Here is a 21,676-nt window from a genome sequence, read left to right on the forward strand (position 1 = left end):
GGACTGCAATTTTTAATGCTTATTCAAAGACAAATTATTTAATTTCTTGTTTATGGTGGGAAACAAATTGCTTCTATTCCTTCCCTGAATTCCCTAAATTTAAATTTATCTGAAATACCATACATGTACTCCTGAATTTGCTTCAAGTCTGAGGGTGTAATTCTCCATGTATTATATTGCATTAGCTTTCCTGATTATAATCTTCTGTCCAGTTGCTCCATGATTCACCCAGAAAATGGCAGGAAAGGACTATATACCTATATTCTGCCTCAAATTTTATCACTTTACTCCTATTTTCTGGGTTAGGGTTGCAAATAGATTGTTTCTGGAACCAATTAACACAGAAATGAGTGCCAAGTTTTCACTATATTCCACTAGATTTCCAGAAGTGCCTTTTATGACACATGAAAGTTCAAATATAATACAGTTAGGGAAACTGAATAAACTGCCATACTAATGTAGCATGAGTTGGAGGATAAAGAAGAACATGCTATTCACTACTTCAGAGGAAGGCTAAAACATGAAGAGTGCTGATATGATAACAAGGTTTTTGGGGGAAGCAATAGATTGAGAGGAGAGGATAATCCCTTGGGGATACAGGATAAATTCTACACTTTACCAGTAACAGGATATAGCTACTGAGAAGTTTGAAGATATTTTCCTGTTATGGGAAATCCAATTATACTCTTTCGGAGGGGGGGGGCTAATCTTTGCAGGAGCAGCATTGCTGATTTTTAGTCCGAAGCATGAGCTTTGGACTTAAATGTAAATACATGGCTGAAGTTCAAATAATTGGTCTAGCAGTGGAGGTGGCAGTTGGAGAGAAAGCAGAGAAGAGCAAACATTTGGAGTACATTTAATAAGTAACCGAAGATAAAAGGGTTAAAGCAAAGAGTGTTGCACCTTAAAGGCAAACATTACAGAAGCTTTTTGAAAGTTTAAGCCATTGTAAATGTTTTGGTCTATAAGCTGCCTCAAGTCTTAGTCTGTGGCAGCAGAAACAATATATGATGCTACTCTTACGATGTATAAAGGCTAAGCTTTGAGAACATGAAGTTGTTTGAACAGAACAGGAACCTGCCTGTGCCAATGGGTCCACCAAGCTCAGAATTGTCAACACAGACTACTAGCAGATACCCCCTCTCCAACATTTCACACAGGGTATTTATTCCTCTGCTTTGCTTGGGGAAGCTGGAGTTTGTTTTGAAGCCAGGCCTTTCTCTGCACAAAGCCACAGGTTCTACTTTTAGAGCTGATTTGTTAACTGTTTGCATTTCCATCCCACCTTCTTTTCTCCAAGGAGCTCAGTGTGGCATACAGGCAGACCCCCGTTTATACATCACGTTCAATATGTGTGTGACCATGTATACACACATCGCACCAAACCCAAAAGGGACCTTGAAACATCACTAAAGGGGCGGAACTGGGTGTTTGCAGGCTTTTCCAATCGGTTTCAATTACATGCGATTTCACTGATGTGCATGGTGCCTCAGAACATAACCCCCACATAAATGGGGGGGGAGCTGTACATAGTTCTTTCTCCCTCCTCATTTAATTCCCACAACAACCCTGTTGAGGTAGGTTAAGCTGAGGGTGAGTGCCTGGCCCAAGGTCACCCAGTGGGCTTCCTGGCTGATGGTCGGGATCTGAACCCATCTCCCAGGTCCTAGTCTGACACTCACTACTATACTGGCTCTCAAGACCGAAAGGGAAGACAGATGCACCGTTCAGCATGAGAGCTTGCATTGCAGCCAAATACTGTATTCAGGTTTTGAGTTTTGAAATGCACTTTAGGCATCAATAACTGCTGAGAGAGTGAAAGAGCATAACTGCCCTTATAATTTCATCTCCTTTCGCCAAACTTTCCATAAATGTTGCAGAAAAGCTGGTGTAGCCAGCAGGAGCTGCTGCGCAATCAATTTCTGCCCTTGCAGCCCTGCTGCAAGACAGCCACCACATTCTAGGCTATGAAGTGTGAGATGGTGGTAAGAAACTATGTCTGCTGGGAGAGCATACATGTCCGGGCTGCAAAACAAGAAAAGCCCTTAACCACCTACAGTTATCGCAATTCACAGGTGCAAACTCAAAAGGGTACGTTTGGGCTGGTTACCTCATACTGGCATCTCCCACTGGGACCTTCTGCATACAAACAGATGACCTGCCACTGGGATAAGACCCTTCCCAACTATGTTTGAATCTTCAGCTCTTTAGAGCAGTGCTTCCCAAACTTGGGTCTCTCTCTCTCTTTCTCTGTTTTGGGACTACAATTCCCATCACTGCTAGCTAGAGGTGATGGGAGTTGTAGTCCAAAAACAGCTGGAGACCAAAGTTTGAGAAATACTGCTATAGAGGAAAAGTGGGATAGAAATTTAATAATAAACGCTCTGCAGAAGCAATGCCTCTTGCTTTTGTTCTTGAGTGACAGCATTATGCATGTCTGTTCACAAGCAAGTCTTACTGGGTTCAATGATGCTTACTCCCAAATGTGCACAGGATCACACACACTCCATGTGTGCTTAGAGCAGTCTTGTAACAAGAGCCTTCTAGAGACCCTGTGGTGTGGTGTGCCAGCTAGAACTAGGCCTCAAAGTGACCTTGGGCCGTCACTGCCTCTCAGCCTAACCTACCTCACAGGGTTGTTGTGAGGATAAAATAAAGAGGAGGCGACCACGTACACCACCTTGAGCTCCTCGGAGGAAAGGTGGGATGCAAATGCAATGAAATTAATAATCATTATCATCATTCTACTGCCCTCCAGATGTTTTGGGTTACAACACCCATAGGCTGATGTGCTTGCTGACAGGGGCTGGTGGGAGTTGTAGTCCACCCAAGACGTCCGAAAGACACCTGGGTTGGTGAAGTCCGCTTTAGAATGCACTTCTGGTAAATCAGAAGTGGGTCCTGGTGGAAGTGCCGCTGCGATGCACCCACTGCCTTGCCATAATCGACGAGACAGCAAAGGTTGTTCGGGGCAATGAACTACATTTCCCAAGAGCCTTTGCTGCTCACCGTATCTTCTAGCTGCACGCTGAGGATCGTAGCTGAAGTTGGCTGGTAGAAGTTAACGAGAGGAAGAGGGCGGCTGCCTACCCTTGTTAAATATGGGGGCTTCCGAGGGCGAAGGCGCACGGTAAGGTGGATAGGAGGGAGCGAGGCGCCGCGTGGTGGGGGGCTTTGTCCAGCTACTGCCCTTGCAATAGCCAGTTTCCTGGAAGGGGGAGCTTGTGAGAGTCGGTGAGCTGCCGTGCATGGCTGCTTTGCAAGCCCCGATGCAAGCGGGGTCTGGGGCAGCTGCGGCGGGAAGGGAGCAGGGAGGTTGAACCCGCCGCCTCTAATTCGCCCTCGGAGCGGCTTCGTAGCTGCTGACGAGTAAAACAGAACGAGCCTTTGTGGGAGTTGGAGAAGGAAGGCTTGCCTGCCTGCTGCGGGGAGAAGTGTTTGGATGGAGCGCAACTTAATGGCAGAGCGTGCGCAGGTGGAAAGTCCCAGCTTCTGTCCCTGGACTTTCTCCAGGTAGGTCTGGGCCTCTGGGGGACAGCCTTGGTCTGAAACCCTGGAGAGTTGCTGCCGGCCAGTGTATACAATACTGAGCTAGGTGGACAGATTTGATAAAAGGCAGGTCGGGGGTAGGGTTAGCTTAGCGCAAGAAGGTCTCGTTTGCATGCAGAAGGCCCCAGATTCAGTCCTTGGCAGCTTCAGGTAGGATTGGGAGAAAAACTCCGGAGAGCCGCTGCCAGTCAGTGCAGGCAATACTGAGTTGGATGGATTAATGGCAGTGCCTGATATCATTCCCGTTCCAACACCTGCTGCACCAAGGCTGGCTGCAAGATCTGCCCGTAAATTATATCTTTAAACCATTTCCTTCAAAACCAAGAAAGTAACGCCCACTTTGTTTTAGCTTTATATTACACCATTAGTGAACATAGTGTAATATTACACCATTAGTGAACATGAAATTTGTATATATACACACACACACACACACACACACACACATATACATATGGCTGCAAGGTCCCTAGGGTTGGAGCAGGTCTGTAGCCAGATATTTTTAGTAATATTTTGCAAGGGTAATTGCAGAGCTTTGTTTTTTGTTTTCATTTAAAACTGGCCCATAATTGCTTTTCAAAAAGGCCTGTGGAGCCACATACCACCAGTAGGGGGTGCTACATTTCTATTTGCATTTACCTTTTCCAAGGCATAAAAGTGACAGGATGAGAAGAACCACCTTTAGTTTTGCTTGCCTGCAGTTTGTATGTAGGGTTGGATACATGACAGAAGTTTATAAAATCATGCATGGCATGGGGGAAATGGATAGAGAGAAGTTTTCCTCCGTCTCTTGTAATAACCCTGGTGGACATACAATGAAGATTCAGGGGAGTTTAAAGAAAGCACCTCTTCATACAGCACATAGTGTTAAATTATGGAACTTGCTCCCACAGAAGGCAGTGGTGGCCGCCTGCCAACCTAGATGCCTTTAAAACAGGATTAGGTAAAGGTAAAGGTACCCCTGCCCATACGGGCCAGTCTTGACAGACTCTGGGGTTGTGGGCCCATCTCACTTAAGAGGCCAGGGGCCAGCGCTGTCCGGAGACACTTCCGGGTCACGTGGCCAGCGTGACATCGCTGCTCTGGCGAGCCAGAGCAGGACACGGAAACGCTGTTTACCTTCCCGCTGGTAAGTGGTCCCTATTTATCTACTTGCACCCGGAGGTACTTTCGAACTGCTAGGTTGGCAGGCGCTGGGACCGAGCAGCGGGAGCGCACCCCGCCGCAGGGATTCGAACCGCCGACCTTTCGATCGGCAAGTCCTAGGCGCTGAGGCTTTAACCCACAGCGCCACCTGCGTCCCTAAAACAGGATTAGACCGACTCATAAAGGAGAAGGCCACGATGGCTGTGCTCTGCCTCCACAGATGGGAATTGCTTCTGAATACCAGTTGCTGGAAACCACCAGAGTGGAGAATGGCTCATAGGCTTGAATCCTGCTTGTGGGTTTTGCCTTGGGGCATCTGGTTGGTCCCTGTGAGGAGAGGGTCCTGGACTAGATGGGTCATAGGCCTGACCCAGCAGGGCTCTTCTTTTGTGTTGTTATAAATGCTGTGTTTCTGATCACAATAAGCATCTGCATAACTGGGTCATTCTCTCGGCTTGAATGGGGTTTGAATTCAGCAGAGACTCTCCGAACTTGTTCAAGGAGGCTTCCCTTGTGATAGCAGCACTTTCTGTAGAACCAAGAACATCTAGCATGGCCTGTACATGGCCAAAGCAAATTTATGCCTCCTCTGAATTCCTTGTTACAGTACTTTCTCTGATTCCAAGAAAGCGACTCTCAAAAGAAACAAGAGCCACTTCATGGTACTAATCGTAGGATCATTATAGCATAATAGTAGCATCATAGCACCATCAATGTACATGGCATGTTCTGGGGAAGAGCCATAGCTTAGTGGAAGAGCTTTTCCAATGTGTGCAGAAGGTCCTGCTATATTAGATCAAATATCTATGTACCATTCTGTTCCTAAAAGTGCCAGCCAGGCATTTCTGGGAAGCTTACAAGTCTGGCACAAACAACCACCACCCTTTTGTGTGGTTTGTCCCCAGGATCATGCCTAGAAATTGTTGATTTGATCCTGCCATGCTGGCTAAAGTAGATGGGAGCTGACGACCAAAATATTTGGAGGGCATCAAGTTGGAGAAGATCAGTCCAAATCTCCAATAAAGCCATACAAACTGCTGAATTTGTTTTCCTTGGACCTAACACAAGGGTGTGTGGAAGGTAGATTGGGATCTGGTGATGGATCTCTTGAGTGATTTATCGTGACACCCAATCATTTTATAAGAGCAACAATGAAACAACTTTTCCCACCTAAGATGCAGACGACCACATTTATTTTCCCCACTGCATTGCTATCCCGCTTTTTTCTCCAAGGAGCTCAGTGTGGCATCCATTGTTCTCACCTTCTTCATATAATACCCACAACAGCACTGTGAGGTGGATTAGGCTGAGAGGCAGCGACAGACATGCCCCACTCCCCGGCAAGGTCTCCCAGGTCCACTGGGAGATTTAAACCCTGGTCCCCAAGGTCTTAGTCGAACGTTCTAGCCACGACACCATGCTGGTGTAATGAGGAATGCTAACAGGGGGTGGCCTTTAGTGTCAAAGGGCTGTATAAGTTCAGTTCAGTTCTGGTGCATAAAAATTCCTCAACTCAGAATATGTATTATTCTGCTTATTTATTAGTTGCTTTTTTGTCCAAGAACTCACGAAGCTCAGAGAAGGAAGATAAAGCAACAGAGCATTAGGCAGAACATGGAGTATGGATACAGACAAAGATGTGTATGAGAGAAACTGAACTGGATGACCTAAACTCTCTTTAAGGTAATAGTAACAAATGCACATGTTTAAGGCTTTGTTGAATGTTAGAGCTGGAGGGGCCAATGAATGGTAACATAAAGAGAGTTCCATTACTGCAGGGCCGCCACCAAGAAGGCCTTGTGTGCTTGCCAGCCTAACTGACTTCAGCACTGTTTTTTCAATTCTAACTGTGTGTTTTTTTTACACCTGGCTCCAGCTGGTAGATTGTGAGGTTCTAGTATAGGGTGCACATCTATATGGAGAAGTATTAATTGAACTGCTGGGTATTTGAATGGCTCTAGAGATGCAAGCAGGTCATAGGTCTCAGACTACTTTAATCCCCACCAAGAACCTTGAAGGTAGCACCCAGATGTGCTACAAGATTTTGCAGCTATGTATATTAAAGCCACCTGATAACTGTCTTCACCCACTGGGGAGACAGGAATAAGAGAATGTAAAAGTGCTTCCTGATGACCTGTATGTGGAGCCTTTATCCTGATTTTTTTGCAGGGAGGTTAGACAGTGTGGTGCTAAGTAAGTGTAGTCCCACACTCTCCAGTGCATTTTTCTGCCACCTTCCTTATCGCAAAATGTCTGATCTTTTAGAGAAGCGGATTTGTTGCACAAGACCTCCCAATCAACTGTAAATGCACATCCTGAATTTGCTGGTATGTGTTTGCATCCTACCTGAAAATAGTAGTGTCCTATTATTATCCTGGTTGTCTTTGATATAGGCAAATAGGGAGTGGCGTATTGGGAATGTATGGGTTATTTCTGTGACTTTTAATCCATTTTAACAAATGAGCTTGAGTTAATCTCTTGTGGCATGTTTTTGAACTGGTGAAGATTCCTGCGCACTTTGCAGCTCCAGAGTTTTTAAGGAGAAAAATTCTGCAGATTCTCTTTTCAGTGGTCTTCACTGTGCAACAAACATCCTTCTATGGAAATTTAATACCGATGGCTGCAGTCTTCTGTTCTTTCACTGACAGAAGACCTTTAGGGTACCGTTTTGTTCAGCACCATCCCTGTTGCACAGCTTCTTAATAACCTGAGATAGAGCTCTTTCCAGCCACATTCCTATGGGAGGCAATGGCAACAAAAAAGGCATTTTGGAGCCTTCCAATTTGTTTGCAGAGTAGCCCTTGTGTTCTCTGTTCTTTCCGTGGACCAGAAGTAACCTTTTGCTCAGTTGTGTAACTTGGCTTGAGAAATGCACTACAATTTAGTGGCTTTTACTAGCTCCTTTCCTGCGCTGTTTCCTGTATTCTGACATTGTAGTGTGATCTATTCATGGAAAATCGCAAGCTTCCTTTATCTGGCAGGCCCTCAAGAGTGTGCTGCTGCAGCTCACGGAGTGGGGGGAGGGAACATTTGGCAAAGGGAACCTGGGATGTCCTGCTCCTTTCCTTGCTCCTTTCCTGTTCAGCTCAAGTTGTCGTGTCTGGCTTTGTTTGGTTAGAAAACGCAATGCATTCCTGCTCTCCTGAAATTAAAAGGAAACTGGTCACACAAGAGCTATTACAGAACAGTACAAGAGAACTGTTTCTGAAAGGGTAAAGGAACCAGCGTGCCTCTTCTCCAGAACTTCCTAGAGCTGTCTTTCAGTCAGGGCTTTCCTGACCACCACCGTCATCATTTTAACCTAATAATATCGTTACACTACCAGTGGATAGCGAAAAGTTTTTCTCCCTCTCTCATAGCGCTAGAACTCGTAGACATCTAATAAAGCTGGATATTAGAAGATTCAGGACACGGATGAAAGAGAGTCCTTCTTCATACAGAGCAGAATTAAACTATGGAACTCTCTCCCAAAGGAGGCAGTGATGGCCACCCACTTAGATGGCTTTAAAAGAGGCTTAGGCACATTCACGGGGGAGCATAAGGCTATAGGCCATGAAGACTATGCTCTGCCTCCATGGTCAGAAGCAACAAATGCTTATGAATACCAGTTGCTGGAAATCACAGAAGGGTAGAGGCAGGGGCGCCGACTTATAAAAAATATTGGGGGGGCCCAAGACCTCCAAACCGCTGCTGCTGGGGGAACGAAAGGGGCGAGCCCCGGGCTGCCCCGACCTTAAGTGAACCTGTGAGGGCCCGCCCTTTGCGGCAGCCAATTGGCTGCCGCCGTGGGCAGTGAATATTAATGAGCTAGGGGGAATCCCCGCTTCTTGTGGGGCTGACGCCAGCCCCGCGAGATTGTTGATGGGTCAAGAGCCCGCAACCCCACCCCCTCTCTAGATCGGGAGTGGCTTTGTTTTAACTCATTACTGAATGTATTTTAAAAGGTAACTATCGTCAAACAAGGAAAATAAAAAATACCAACATAATTTTATGATTTTACAAAGCATAATATAACTAATAATTTTCGTAAATTATTGGGGGGGGCAGAGCCCCCCCAAACGAATTTTTGAGGGGGCTCGGGCCCCCTCAGGCCCCATGGAGTCGGCGCCTATGGGTAGAGGGCTTTCTTGTGGGCTTCCTTTTGGGGAATCTGGTTGGCCACAGTGAGAACAGGATGCTGGACCAGATGCTGGCTGGGCCATTGTTGGCTTGATCCAGGAGGCTCTTCTTATGTTCAGAGCTCCCAATTTAAGACCAGGGTATGCATTGCAATGATACCGGATTCAACATTCAAATGATCAAAGCTCACAGATTTCCCACCAATCTTCACCAGTGCCTGCATGAGTCATGGTGAACAGACTAAGCCAACCAGTTCCCAAAGGCCAAGCAGAACAAGTGCATCTTCAGTGATTGTTGAGGAAACATTGGTGGGGGAGTCAAGTGTCCCTTCAATGGAAAGGATTTCTACAGCCATAGTGCCTATATAAGCAAGAAGGCCCTGCTGTGAGCCTCTGCAGAATAAGCTGTAGCAGCCCTCCCAGCAGATCTCAAGGCATGGATTGACAAATGCTGGTTAGAAACACTCCTTGAAATACCTTGTTCCCCCAGGTTTATTCCAAATTTCATTTTTTCCAGAAAATATGCAAAATCACTTTGTACAAAGTTTTGGTTGTGCTATTGACTAACTGTAACCACTCTGGAATGGTCAACCACTGGAGGTTGTGGACTCTCTTTGCTTGGAAGTTTTAAAGTAGAGGTTAGGTGGCCATCTGTCACGGATGCTTTAGTTGAGATTCCTGCATTGCAGGGGGTTGGACTAGATGACCCTTGGGATCCCTTCCAACACTACAATTCTGTGATTCTACAATTCCATGGAAGTTGTGCACCACTGGAGGCCTCATGCCCATTTTTCTTTGGCAGGGTGGTGGAACGGGGTATGGCAAAGGGCAGTGGCCAAGAAACTTACAGGACATAGTCCACAAATCTGGGGACTTAAAGGCAAGTCACCTTTTTCAGTCACAAGGTTTTCATTTGTGTTACATTAACAAGGAGCCCCCCTGCCTCCAGATTCTCACTATACTTTGCGGTGTGGGATTATTCCCAAACTATTTCGGTCCTTCATGTGAGTTTGTCAAATGCTTTGGTTCTAAGCAACTACCTAAACACTGAATGTGTCATTACTTGCCTCTTCCCTGAGGTGACCCTTTCCCCCCCACACCTCCAATTCTTGATCCTCTGTCCTTTGTTGATTTACCTGCTGAAATGTATCCCAGTTGTGGTTGTTGATGTGTTATATGTACTTTAATTTTTTTCTTTATTTAAAACATATCTCAATAAAAAACTAAATTACCAACAAACATATCAGCCTGGATTCCTAGCCAGTCAGGGATGGGGAACCTGTGGCCCTTTAGATGTTGGTTGGAATTCAACCCCGATCAGCCTCAGCCACCATGATAAATGGTCAGAGACGATGTAATGTAGCCCAGCAACATGTGGTGAGTCAGAGGTTTCCCACCCCAGGATCAGGCAGAGTGAAGTTGAGGGTCAGGGAAGTGGTGTGCCTAAGCTAGACAGCTGTCCTTGGGTGGAGGAGTGGAGGGACAGACCATGCTGAAGTCTGATACAGCTGCCAGGCAAATTGGCTTCTGCATATGGAATGAGAAGGGCTGGCATCCTGTCGCTCAACACAGAGCAAAATGTCTTCAACCAGTCCTGGTTTTTTGTTAAGAGCAACATCCAAAACTGTCCCATTGGTACATCTCACTAGACCAGTGGTTCCCAAACCTTTTTAGGCCACTCCTTGCCCTTGGTTCCTTAAACCTCGTTCCCAGTGGCCCTTGCATTATTGCCTTGATGGCTGTGGAGGAAGTAAGTGGCGGAGCATGAAAGGTGTTGAAAAGCAAACTTTTTGAGTTTCTTGTCCATGGTCTCTCCCAGCTTCAGAGGCACCATTACAGTTCTTTGCCAAGGGCACAAAGGAGCCCAGTTACACCTCTGATTCTAGTATACTCAGGACTGTAGCTCTGGGAGGGGAATTGGTGGGGAGGGTCTTCTAACAACTCAGTGCCCTTTATAAACTCCATCTCTCAGAATTCTTTGGGGGAAGCCATGGTGGTTTAAAGTGGCTTCCTAGTGCTTTAAATGTATGGTGGGAATGTGTCCTTTGTTTCCTTGGGATTGAAATGGGCATCTCATGGGAACTTGACAGGACATGACAGTGAAGTACTGTGCTGCAAAGTCCTAATTGCAACTCCAACCTTTGCCAGGACTTCACTGTGTGGCCGCGACTGCACTTGGCCACAAGGGGCCTGTCAGTACGATGCAGGTAATGCTTGCCTACCCGGCAGGGTTGTTTGTAAGAATTGCTGAACTTAATGTGTGTGAATCCGTGCGAGGAAGATGGCTTTGGGTCTTCTGTGTGAGATCGTCTGTGTCCTTGTGGAACTTAACTCTGCGTTAACGCGGGACAAGATCCTGCAGCAAAATCAGGAGCCTTTTGCAAAGCCTACTCCGGAGGGGCGCTGCTGCCTGAGACCGGGCTCTTTTGCAACTCTTTCTGCTGCAGAAGCCAGAGATGACAAAAGAACCGTGTCTCGCCTCCCTCCCTCTCCCTCTTTGTCAATGAGCGCGACTGGCAGGCCGGGCAGCCAACGGAAATCTGCAGCTGGGCCGGCTCGGGCCAGTGAGCAGGCGGCGTGTGGCTTTGGGCAGACCTTCCTGCCTGCCTCTCCTTCCAAGCCTTTGGTTTCCAAAGCGGCTGCTGTTGCTTTAAAGTCTTCGGGAGGAGGGCGCGTCCGGAGCGCGCAAAGGCGATGGAGATGGGGCGCTTGGCAAGGCTGCGGCGGCGCTGAGCGCGCTCTCCCTCCTTGGTTGAGGCTCCCCTAGGCAAGCGAGGGGCTGAGTCTCTCTGCTTCCCGGAGGCACTCCGCTCCCACTGCTCCCTCCCTCCCCCCCCCCGGCCATGTTTCCTCGTTAGCGGGCGGAGCGCTGAACGCCTGCGCGCAAGGGGAGAGCGGCGCTCTGGAGTTTGGCACCAGCAGAAGGCAAGCGAATCTTTCTTGCCGCCCCGGGAACGCGGGGATGGGCCGCCTGCACGCTTCTGCCTGTCCCCCGGGCAGCGGCAGCAGCTCCCGCTGAGACTGTGCTGAGGAAGCGCCCCTTTTCCAGCCTTTTCGCACGCGACAAACTGAGTCGTCGGGACGGACGCCCCTACCACCCCACCCTTGCTTTTCTCCAGCGGCACCGTTTCCGCCCCTTTGGACCTCCGCCTCCTGTGATGCTGGGACGCGCACAGGTTTGGTTTCTTGGGCAATATATATATATTATATATTAACCCAACTTTTTGAAAACAAAAGTATATAATTCCTGCATGTTGAAGGCAAAAGGCTGGTGAAGGGGTTTTGCAACTGGGAAATCGAAGTTCCTTCCAGTATTCCTTCTCTCTCACGGGCCTGTGTGTGTGCCAGGAATGAAAAGTTATGCACTTTTGTTTCCCTGCGACAGCAACACCCTTAAGACGAAAGTGGCTTCTCTGGCAATTCGTAATTTTATTTAACATGGGGGAAGATATGCAGGAGCTACCTGGTGTGGAACCTGATGGATTTTTAAAGTTTTAGCCCAGTTAGATTTATCAAGTTATTCTCCAAGTGGGCTTGTCAGTCTTTGCTGCCAAATGACAACAATGACAACTAATACTTTATTTTGCCACTCTTAACTTTTTTGTATTATTTATTTTATTGCATCCCCCACTTACTTATCCAAGGAGCCAAAGGTGGCACACATAATTCATCCCTTCCTCATTTAATTCCCACAACAACCCTAGATTAGACTGAGACCGGCCCCCAGGGGGTCAACCCCAATGAACTTCATGGGCAAGTGGAGATTTGAACCCTGGTCTTTACCAGGCCATGATCCAAGACACTAACCACTACACCACACTGGCCAATATGTAAACTGAACCATAACAGCATCCTTTCTTGCAATAATATTGGGATGGAAAGTAACATTAGTTAAAGGGGCAACTGGATAGTAGAACTTGAGGACTGATTTTTAATTTGAATTGTTTATCATTAATTCCTGGCTTCCTTTGTTCCAAATCAGTTCCATCTATGCTTAAGCAGAGGGCCCAGTTGTTCTTGCCTCTTACACTTCTTCAGAAACTGCTTTCTGTGCTTTGCTGTCAAGCAAACATAAGTGAGCAGTATGACTTTTCAGTACCTTTTTTAATGGGCATTCTTTAAGTGGGTGGAAATAGACCCAAGCATATATTTTGGTAGTACTGTGTGTCTGGTCAATACTGGAGCAGAGCAACCACATTCCTTGCAATTATGTATTATTTCGTCTTCAGTTTTTCCAGTTCGTTTTTGTCAACTGTTTTCAAGTACAGATGAAATTAAAGTACAACTGAACCAATTAACAAATAACCAAACACTTCAGGCTTTTCTCCAGAAACATTGATCTAAAGAGTGCACCAAGCCTAAGAGCATTAAACCACATTCACTTGCAATTAGATGTTTTATTTCTTTTGCTAACAGAAGTGATCAGCCACAACTCAATGTTTACCTGAAATAGCACCAATACATTACTTGGCTGTGTATATAGCACACATGGTGCCTGCATACACCATGCTCAGGCAAAGCATGTCTGCCTGTACGTCCTGTGGTTCCATCTCTTATTGCTCCCAGGCTGTGTCACAGGGCAGAGGAGGAATGCCGTGGAACGGGTGCTCCACCCCTCCATTTAGCTTCTCAGTTTCCCACGGTGGGGTGTGACACAAGCTGGCTCCTTCCAGTGCTGTGCTTCTGGGATTCTTGGACAAGATGGGATTGGAAGGGTCTGGCTGGATGGGCGGGATGGAGGCATGAGCATCCTCATTTGTTACATGTGGTTTGCGTGCAAATCATTGCGGTTGCAGAATCCAGACTGTTGACACTTTGCAGAGCCAGTAAACTCTCCCAGGTCAAGTCTATGTGGCCACTTGCCTCTTCCCATTGATGGTGAAACAGTGATGGTACCGCCTAACTTCTACCAGCACTAAGGGTGAAGCATTTTACAACTTAAGTCACTGGTTTCCAAAGTGAGTGGTACTACCCCCAGGAGGTGGTGGGATTACTTAGGGGGCAGCAGGGAGGCACTGGAGGTGTAAATGACTATCAGACTTTGAAAAGATGGCATCACTTGCTCAAGTTCATCAGTTTTATTGAATTAGTTAAACTCAATAGTTTTAACTGGATTTTGAATCAATGTGTAATTAGTTGTTACTGTTTGGGATTTCATTGTGTTGCTATCTTTCTTAGTGGCTGCTGTAAACAGCTATTCTGAATAATGCTTTTTATAGGGTAGGAAGCGCTGGGGATCAGTGGCCCAAATTAATCAGTTTTAAACTATGGAAGGTTTCCCCAATCAACTGGGCAGCAAAGAAGAAACAAAATGGGTAAAGAGACTGGGTTGTATCTGAAGGCAGCTCTGTTTACAGAAGTTTTTAATGTTTTTAATACTTTGGGCTGGGTTGTCATCATGACACCCAGCTTTATCTGTTGATGGATGGCTGCCCTGACTTGGCCCTGGACACACTGACCAGATGCTTGGAAGCTGTGGCTGGATGGCTGCATGGGAGCTGGTTGAAGTTAAATCCTTCAAAGACAGAGGTCCTCTGGCTGGGTCAGGATGACATAGGGTTGGGGGGCCAACTCCCATCTCTTGCGGGGGCTCAATTAGTGCCAGCGCCTTCTGTCAAGAGCTTGGGTGTAACCTTCGACGCCTCCTTTTCCATGGAGGCACAGGTTGCAGCCACAGCAAAGGTGGCATTTTCCCATCTCCGCCATATTAAGCAGTTGGCCCCTTACTTTCTCTCCCTGATCTGGCCACAGTGATCCATGTGACGGTCACCTCCAGGCGTGCTCGTTGTAACGCGCTCTACGCGGGGCTGCCCTTGAAGCTGACCCAGAAACTCCAGCGGGTGCAGAATGCCGCGGCAAGGCTCCTTAAGGGGTCCTTGCCGCGGGATCATATTCACCCAGTGCTTTACCAACTGCACTGGCTTCTGGTGGAGTACAGGGTCAGGTTTAAGGTGCTGGTTTTGACCTTTAAAGCTCTACGCAACCTAGGACCCACGTACCTCCAGGACCGCCTCTCTTGGTATGTCCCGCGGAGGACCTTAAGGTCCACAAATGACAACACTTTGAAGGTCCCAAATCGCAAGGTGGTTAGATTGGTATCAACTGGGACCAGGGCCTTTTCAGTACTCGCCCTGACTTGGTGGAACGCTCTGTCACAAGAGACTAGGGCCCTGCGGGACTTGATATCTTTCCACAGGGCCTGCAAGACAGAGCTGTTTCGCCTGGCCTTTGGTTTGGACTCAGTCTGACCCTTATGTTTTCCCTGCCTTTATGGTTTTGATCCATGGGCTACTTTTAAAATGAGGCTGCATTTTAAATTGCATTTTAACCTGTATTTTAAATTGCCCCCCCATTATGTTTTTATTGTAATTCTACTGGTGTTAGCCGTCCTGAGCCCGGCTCTGACTGGGGAGGGCGGGGTATAAATAAAATTATTATTATTATTATTATTATTATTATTATTATTATTATGTTTTTAATATTATGTTGGGAGCTGTCCAGAGTGGCTGGGGAAGCCCAGCCAGATGAGCAGGGTATAAATATATGATTATGATGATGATGATGATGATCAGTTATACTCAAAGTAGACCCATTAAAAATAACAGGCAGGACTAACTTAAGTGCATTATTTCCGGTGGGATTATTCTGAGTAGAACTTGGTTCGATATAACTCATAATTTTTAATGCAGATATTAAAAAATAGAGAGTGGAAGTATCATTGAGAGAACCATTGTCCCCTTTCTCTCCCAGAGGAGGAAATACCTTATCCAAAAGATCATTGCTACAACCTGCTTGTATGATCAAAAGCAAAGTATGTAGGCAGAAATATTTTTACACATGCAGATTTGTGTAAACATTTCTTTAAATGGTGCAAAATTAGCTCTACTTAGGCATTGTTAACTGTGTTAAAATCTTTGGTTGGGGCGAGTTCTGCTCCCTGCCCCCAATGTCTCTTCAGCCTCACTTTGATTTTTTCTGATCTATTGTATTCCACTGACGTTAACAGCAGCACTGATACTTCCCTCCCATATCACTCCACATAGGTTAATTTTTAGTACGGTACGGATAACAGAATGATCTGGTTTGTATATCGTGATAAGCCAACCCATGACTTATTTCATGTGCAGGCTCCCATAGAAGAGGCTGTGGCCTCCCTGATCTTTTTGCTGCTGTGTTGAATCATAGAATTTAAAGTTGGAAGGAGTTAAGCTATGGTTCCGCTTAGTGTGCCACTTAAATCTGGGCTTTTGGTTTATCTTCCTTAGGTAAAGGTAAAGGTACCCCTGACCGTTAGGTCCAGTTGTGGACGACTCTGGGGTTGCGCGCTCATCTTGCTCTTTAGGCCGAGGGAGCCGGCGTACAGCTTCCGGGTCATGTGGCCAACATGACTAAGCCACTTCTGGTGAACCAGAGCAGTGCACGGAAACACCCTTTACCTTCCTGCCGGAGCGGTACCTATTTATCTACTTGCACTTGACGTGCTTTTTGAACTTCTAGGTGGGCAGGAGCAGGGACCGAACAACGGGAGCTCACCCCGTGGTGGGGATTCGAACTGCCGACCTTCTGATTGGCAAGCCCTAGGCTCAGTGGTTTAGACCACAGCGCCACCCGCCTGGTGCAACCAAAGCTTATCCTATTGTTTGTAGCTCATGGTTTGTTTTGGAGAACTATATCATAAGTTCAAAGTAAGACAACATGCTATGGCAAACCATGGCTTAGCTCATTGAGGCATAGTGGCAGAACAACCAGAAAGGAATGAAGTGACTGCAATCTTCTCTCCCTGAGTCCATATACTCATGCCAAACTTATGGTTTGACTTGGTGTGGTGTCTGAATACCAAGTGTGTGACCACTTGGTGTGGTGTCTGAATACCAAGTTATGACCCTTATATTGTTACGTAGCAGCATGGTAGGCCCTGCAAAGGGATTGGTCTGGGCGTAATACATACTAAATTTGTTTTATTTCATAAAATTTACATGCCACTTGATTGTAAACAGCAACAGCAACCCTCAAAGTGGCTGTTGCATCCAAGGTATTTGAGAACTGATCTTAACATCTCACTCTTGCTTACAAGACTAAAATGAAACTGCATTGGAATGAACAGATCTTATTCCACCTTTGCAGTTCAGTGCAACCCATAAAAGACTTAAACACTGCATGTTCCTGTGAGTTACAAGGCAGGTTGTGCTCTGAGTTTGACCCATTATTTTTTCTCCCTTCTCTCAGGACAAACAAGTGAAGAACTAGTCCAGTGATTCCCCAACTTCTTTGCACCCCCACCCTGTTGGTTCCATAAACACATCCCCAGAACCCACTACGCAACACATAAAAAGCATTATTCCCCTTGCACAACCCATTAAGGAAGATAATAAATGAAATTCAAAACAATAACCACTAATTGCACTTTAATTCACAATCCTGTTGAAACTGTTTAGTTTAATTAATTCAAGAAAACTGATGAACTTGATCCAACGATACCAGCTTTTCAAAGTCTGATATTCATTTATGCTTCTAATGGCCCCCCTTTAGCCCCCTTGCCTCTTAGAGCCCCCTAGGTTATCCTCCCCAGGGGGCAGTGCTACCTACTTTGGAAACCACTGAGCTAGAGTGCTAGGTTTCGTAGTTGCAAAGATCTCTGATTAAGACAGAAATTAGTTCCTCCTGTTCCATGGTTATGCTAGCATGTGACTAATCAGATCTCCAGAACTGGTGCCATCAGTCCAATCTAATCCTAGCTTAAGGACTTGTTAGATTCAAGTGATGGGGAATAGAGAGTTTGACCCTTTAAAAAATGTAGTTTACCCTCCAAGAACAATTCACGAAGGGAAAATTGCCCTGAGCAGTACGCATGGGAAATCTCTGGCCCTCCAATTGTGGTTGGGCTTCAACCCCCTTTCTCCTGGGCAGTGCTATGGGATAATGGTAGTTAACTGCAACTACCATTATGTTGTTGAACTACATCTGAAGCGGTGCATGTTCCCCATCTCTGGCCTGCAGTGAGGCTTGAAGGGTGTGTTTGTGTCTACTGTAACATTAAAGTCTGCCAACTGGAGCCAGATATAATATGGTGACTCAAAAGGTAGAACTAATTGCTTCTTGGCCTGTCTGATCCGCATGCTGGGATGACCTGTATATTTCAAGTACCGTACAACATTTTAATTACTACTGATTTGAACGTAGGAACATAACAAGAACCCTGCTGGATCAGGCCAGTTGCCCATCTAGTCTACCATCCTGTCCCCGCAGTGCCCAACCAGATACCCATGGGATACCTGCAAACAGGACCTGAGCACAAGAGCACTGTCTCCTCTCCTGTTGTGTCCAGCAACTGGCATTCAGAAGCATTGCTGTCCCCAACTGTGGAGGCAGAGCAGAGCCATCCCAGCTGGTAGCCGTCAGTAGTCCTCTCCTCCATGTATTTATCTAATCCTCTTTTAAAGCCATCCCAAGTTGGTGGCCATCACTGCCTCCGGTGGGAGTGAGTTCCCTTGTTTAACTATGCACTGCATGAAGAACTTCCTCTTATTTTTTCTGAATCTTCCAATATTCAGTTCCATTGGAGGTCCATGAGCTCTAGATTAAGATTGAGAGAGGACTGGGATCCCAATCTCCCAGGTCTTAGTCCAACACTCTGAATCGCTACACCACATTGGCTCTCTCTATATGCATAACTACTTGATCCTGATAAGAACAGGAGTGCACACCCAGACCATATTAGTACTCCTCCTAGACTCAGGAGACTGGGAGGTGTCAACTGGTGAAACATCCCAGGGCAAGCAGGTCAACTCCCAGTATTTGATAGTGCTGGGGTGGGCATGGCAAGAGAGTAGGGCCGGGCAATATATCGTCCAAAACTGGTATGAAGTCCATATCGTGACATCAGTTTCATAATTTTTGACTTGGCAATCATGATGCTGGGAAAACCGTGAAGCCAGTCAATGCCTCTACATAGCTCCATCCTTATTTCAGACATAGTGATATATCAGTGTATCACAATGTTTAGCTGGTGATATATCACAATGTTGAAAACCAGATATCGCCCAGCCCTATCGGAGAGAGGTAGGTGGGGATGGAGCAGGAGGAGGAACTCCCAGCTCCCATTGTGCAGATGGAGGAAGCGAGACAGCATTTGCAGTGTCCTGACTCAGTCAGTCCCTTTTGAGAGTTTAGTCTTACTGCCATGCCTCTTCTTAGGTGAAGGTAATTTGGGGGTAGTTTTAATAATACAGTGGTACATCGGTTTCGAACAGCTTAGTTCACGAACAACTTGGAACCCAAACGCTGAAAAACCGGAAGTAGGTGTTCCGGTTTTCGAACTTTTTTCGGAAGCTGAACATGCTCCATTTTGAGTCTCCCTGTTGCGCTGCTATTTTTGATCCCCCCCATTGTAATTCAAGCCTTCCGTTTCCGTGATTTCCTGTTGCGCTGCTAATTTGTGCCCCCTCCCATTGTAATTCAAGCCTTCCATTCCCAATTGCAGTGTTCTGTGGTGATATTTGGAGGTTGTATTTGGTGCTTTTGTTTTTGCTATTTATTTTGCATTTTTTTGTTTTGAGGCTTTTTCAGTTAATTTGTTTTTGGGACTGTGTGGATCCCAGTTCAGCTACTGACTGACTGACTGACTGACTGATTGATTGATTGATTGATTGATTGTGTGACTGTGGAAATGGATAAAAGCCCTCATCCAAACAATGACTATAACCAGTTAAATAAATTGTTTAAATGGTTAGTAAGGAAATGATTATTTTTCTCTTTCCAAAAAAAGTACAGCAAAAATATTGTCCAAATATAAACAGTTAACTTATTAAACCTCACCATAATTTCATGATTATCTGTCTGTGTATTTCTAATAGTATATCAAATCAGTAATTTTTGATATAACTGTAAAAACTACTCTGAAAAATTATTATTCCAAAAATGAAACCTTCATATGGTTGTAAATATTAAGATTATACCAGAAAGAACGAGTCTTTCTGTAAAAAAAATGATTTAAATCAAGCCTTACTGACTAGTGATTTAAATCGTGATTTACATCGATTTGATTTAAATCAAATCCACCCTGTACAGTACATTGATTATTGCTTTCATTTTATGGATCAATGGTCTCGTTAGATAATAAAATTCATGTTAAATTGCTGTTTTAGGGGTTGTTTTTAAAAGTCTGGAACGGATTAATCCGTTTTGCATTACTTTCAAGGGAAAGCGCACCTTGGTTTTGGAACAGACTAAATTTGAGAACCAAGGTACCACTGTACTGTTTTATCTAGACCGGACCAATTAGAATATGTGGCACCAATTCATTAGTATATAATAATGAGTTATACTATGATAAAGTAAAATTAAAAAGTTCTGTGTGCCCTTTGAAACCCTTTCACATACCCTGGGCAAGGGATACGCACACTGCTAAAGGGGAAACACTGCAACAAGTAATTGATTACTTGAGACAGGGTGTGTATCCTGCTCTTCAGTTCAACAACTTCACGGTGGTGTAAGTGCTGAGTAAAAAGTAGGTCACAAATATAAATTTGAAAATTGAGAGTTCTGTGACCAAATCCAGCAGAGCCATCAAAGAATCCATTCACCACATTAGGGCCAACCTAAATGCCACCCTGTGCTAATAGTGGCTGAGAACTTGTGTCCCCTGTTCAAACCTTGCCTTTGCCGTCCACTCATTGGGGGCCTTAGTTAAGGCTAGGCTCCTGCCCTGTCTCTGACTCACCCGATAGAGCAGCCGTGTGTCTTACTTTACAGAGGTCAGTTCTCTACAAACAGTTTGTGTGTGTCTGAAAGGCTATCCACTGCGAATCCAGTTTAAAGATCCCCAAAAGGAGAGATCAGGGAGGCCTGATCCCTAGTTTGCAGCTGGGCATCAGGCTGAGTAAGCAACACAGGTCACCTGTTCACAGCAGCGCTAAGGTGTGTTGCTGTTCAGATCATAGCTATTATTACAAAAATTGTGGGGTTTTTTGTAATTAGCACATGCAAATTTTATGTAAATCTGCACCCTCTTCTCTTTTCCCCTTTTTGGCAATGTACAAAGGGCCACCCTATCAGCAGGTCATCTACAATAATTATAATATTGGTCTCCCTTACAGAGCAGTTATCAGGATTAGTGAGATAATATACTGCGAAGCACTTCGGCCGTAATAAAAGGGCTTTCGGTGCTAAGCACAATTATAATCTCAGCTGGCATTTCTGCAAAAGTATATTACAGTAGCCGGGACAGGGGAGAGGGGGCATGGATAGGTGGGTGAATTTGTGCGCTTATCTGATCTCTCTGTGCGCACTGCAGCTTGACATTTTTGATCCTTGTTAAAAATGATGTGCTATAAAATGCTCCTCCCCCCCCCCCCATTAATGCAGATGACATTGATTTGAGCACTAGGCAAACTCACATTGTGATCTCATGTGGTTTTCATTAACTGGGACCCCAGAGCAGAAAGAGAGGCCTGGGCTAAATAAGCAGAGGAATGGCAAAAACCACTCAAATAAATGAAGATGACGTTGAAGCATTCTTGGGATATTTGTGGGATGGGGCTTCTAACAACAGAGAGGAAAGAGCAAGAACACGGATCGCTAAGGAGCAAAGCAAAGGGAATGGAGCTGAACTATAACTCCTAAATTCCTGCTTGTGTTGGGTCACTGGCTCTTGCAATAGGAGTAGAACTGTACTGGGTAGGCTTTTTGGCCTGCCTAGCACTTTCACAATGGGTGTGTAAATATTATATAGGTTTCTCAAGTGGGCAGTGCTGTCAACCTTCCCTTTTTTTGCGGGAATTTCCCTTATTCCAGCACCGTTTCCCGCTGCTATCCCAGATTGTTAGATATCCCGTAGACTGACCCCGGGACAGGTGAGGCTGCTG

The 21,676-nt window shown here is 45.7% G+C and overlaps 1 protein-coding gene across 5 annotated transcripts in view; it reads left to right on the top strand.

Annotated features, from left to right (window-relative positions):
- The first annotated feature begins 3,012 nt into the window (after positions 1–3,012).
- The window catches only part of AMOT (angiomotin), a 70,139-nt gene continuing 51,475 nt past the window's right edge, over positions 3,013–21,676 (top strand). The window contains exons 1-2 of one of the 5 annotated variants that reach the window (XM_083722138.1): positions 3,021–3,130; positions 6,241–6,378. The gene's annotated coding sequence lies outside the window, so the exon portion shown is untranslated. Of the gene's footprint in view, positions 3,514–6,240; positions 6,379–11,398; positions 11,990–21,676 lie in introns of those variants that run through there. The other 4 variants (XM_083722141.1, XM_083722140.1, XM_083722137.1 and 1 more) reach the window with 4 other exon arrangements.

Source organism: Podarcis gaigeae, assembly GCF_964106915.1.
Source record: "Podarcis gaigeae genome assembly, chromosome: Z".
NCBI lineage: Eukaryota > Metazoa > Chordata > Lepidosauria > Squamata > Lacertidae > Podarcis > Podarcis gaigeae.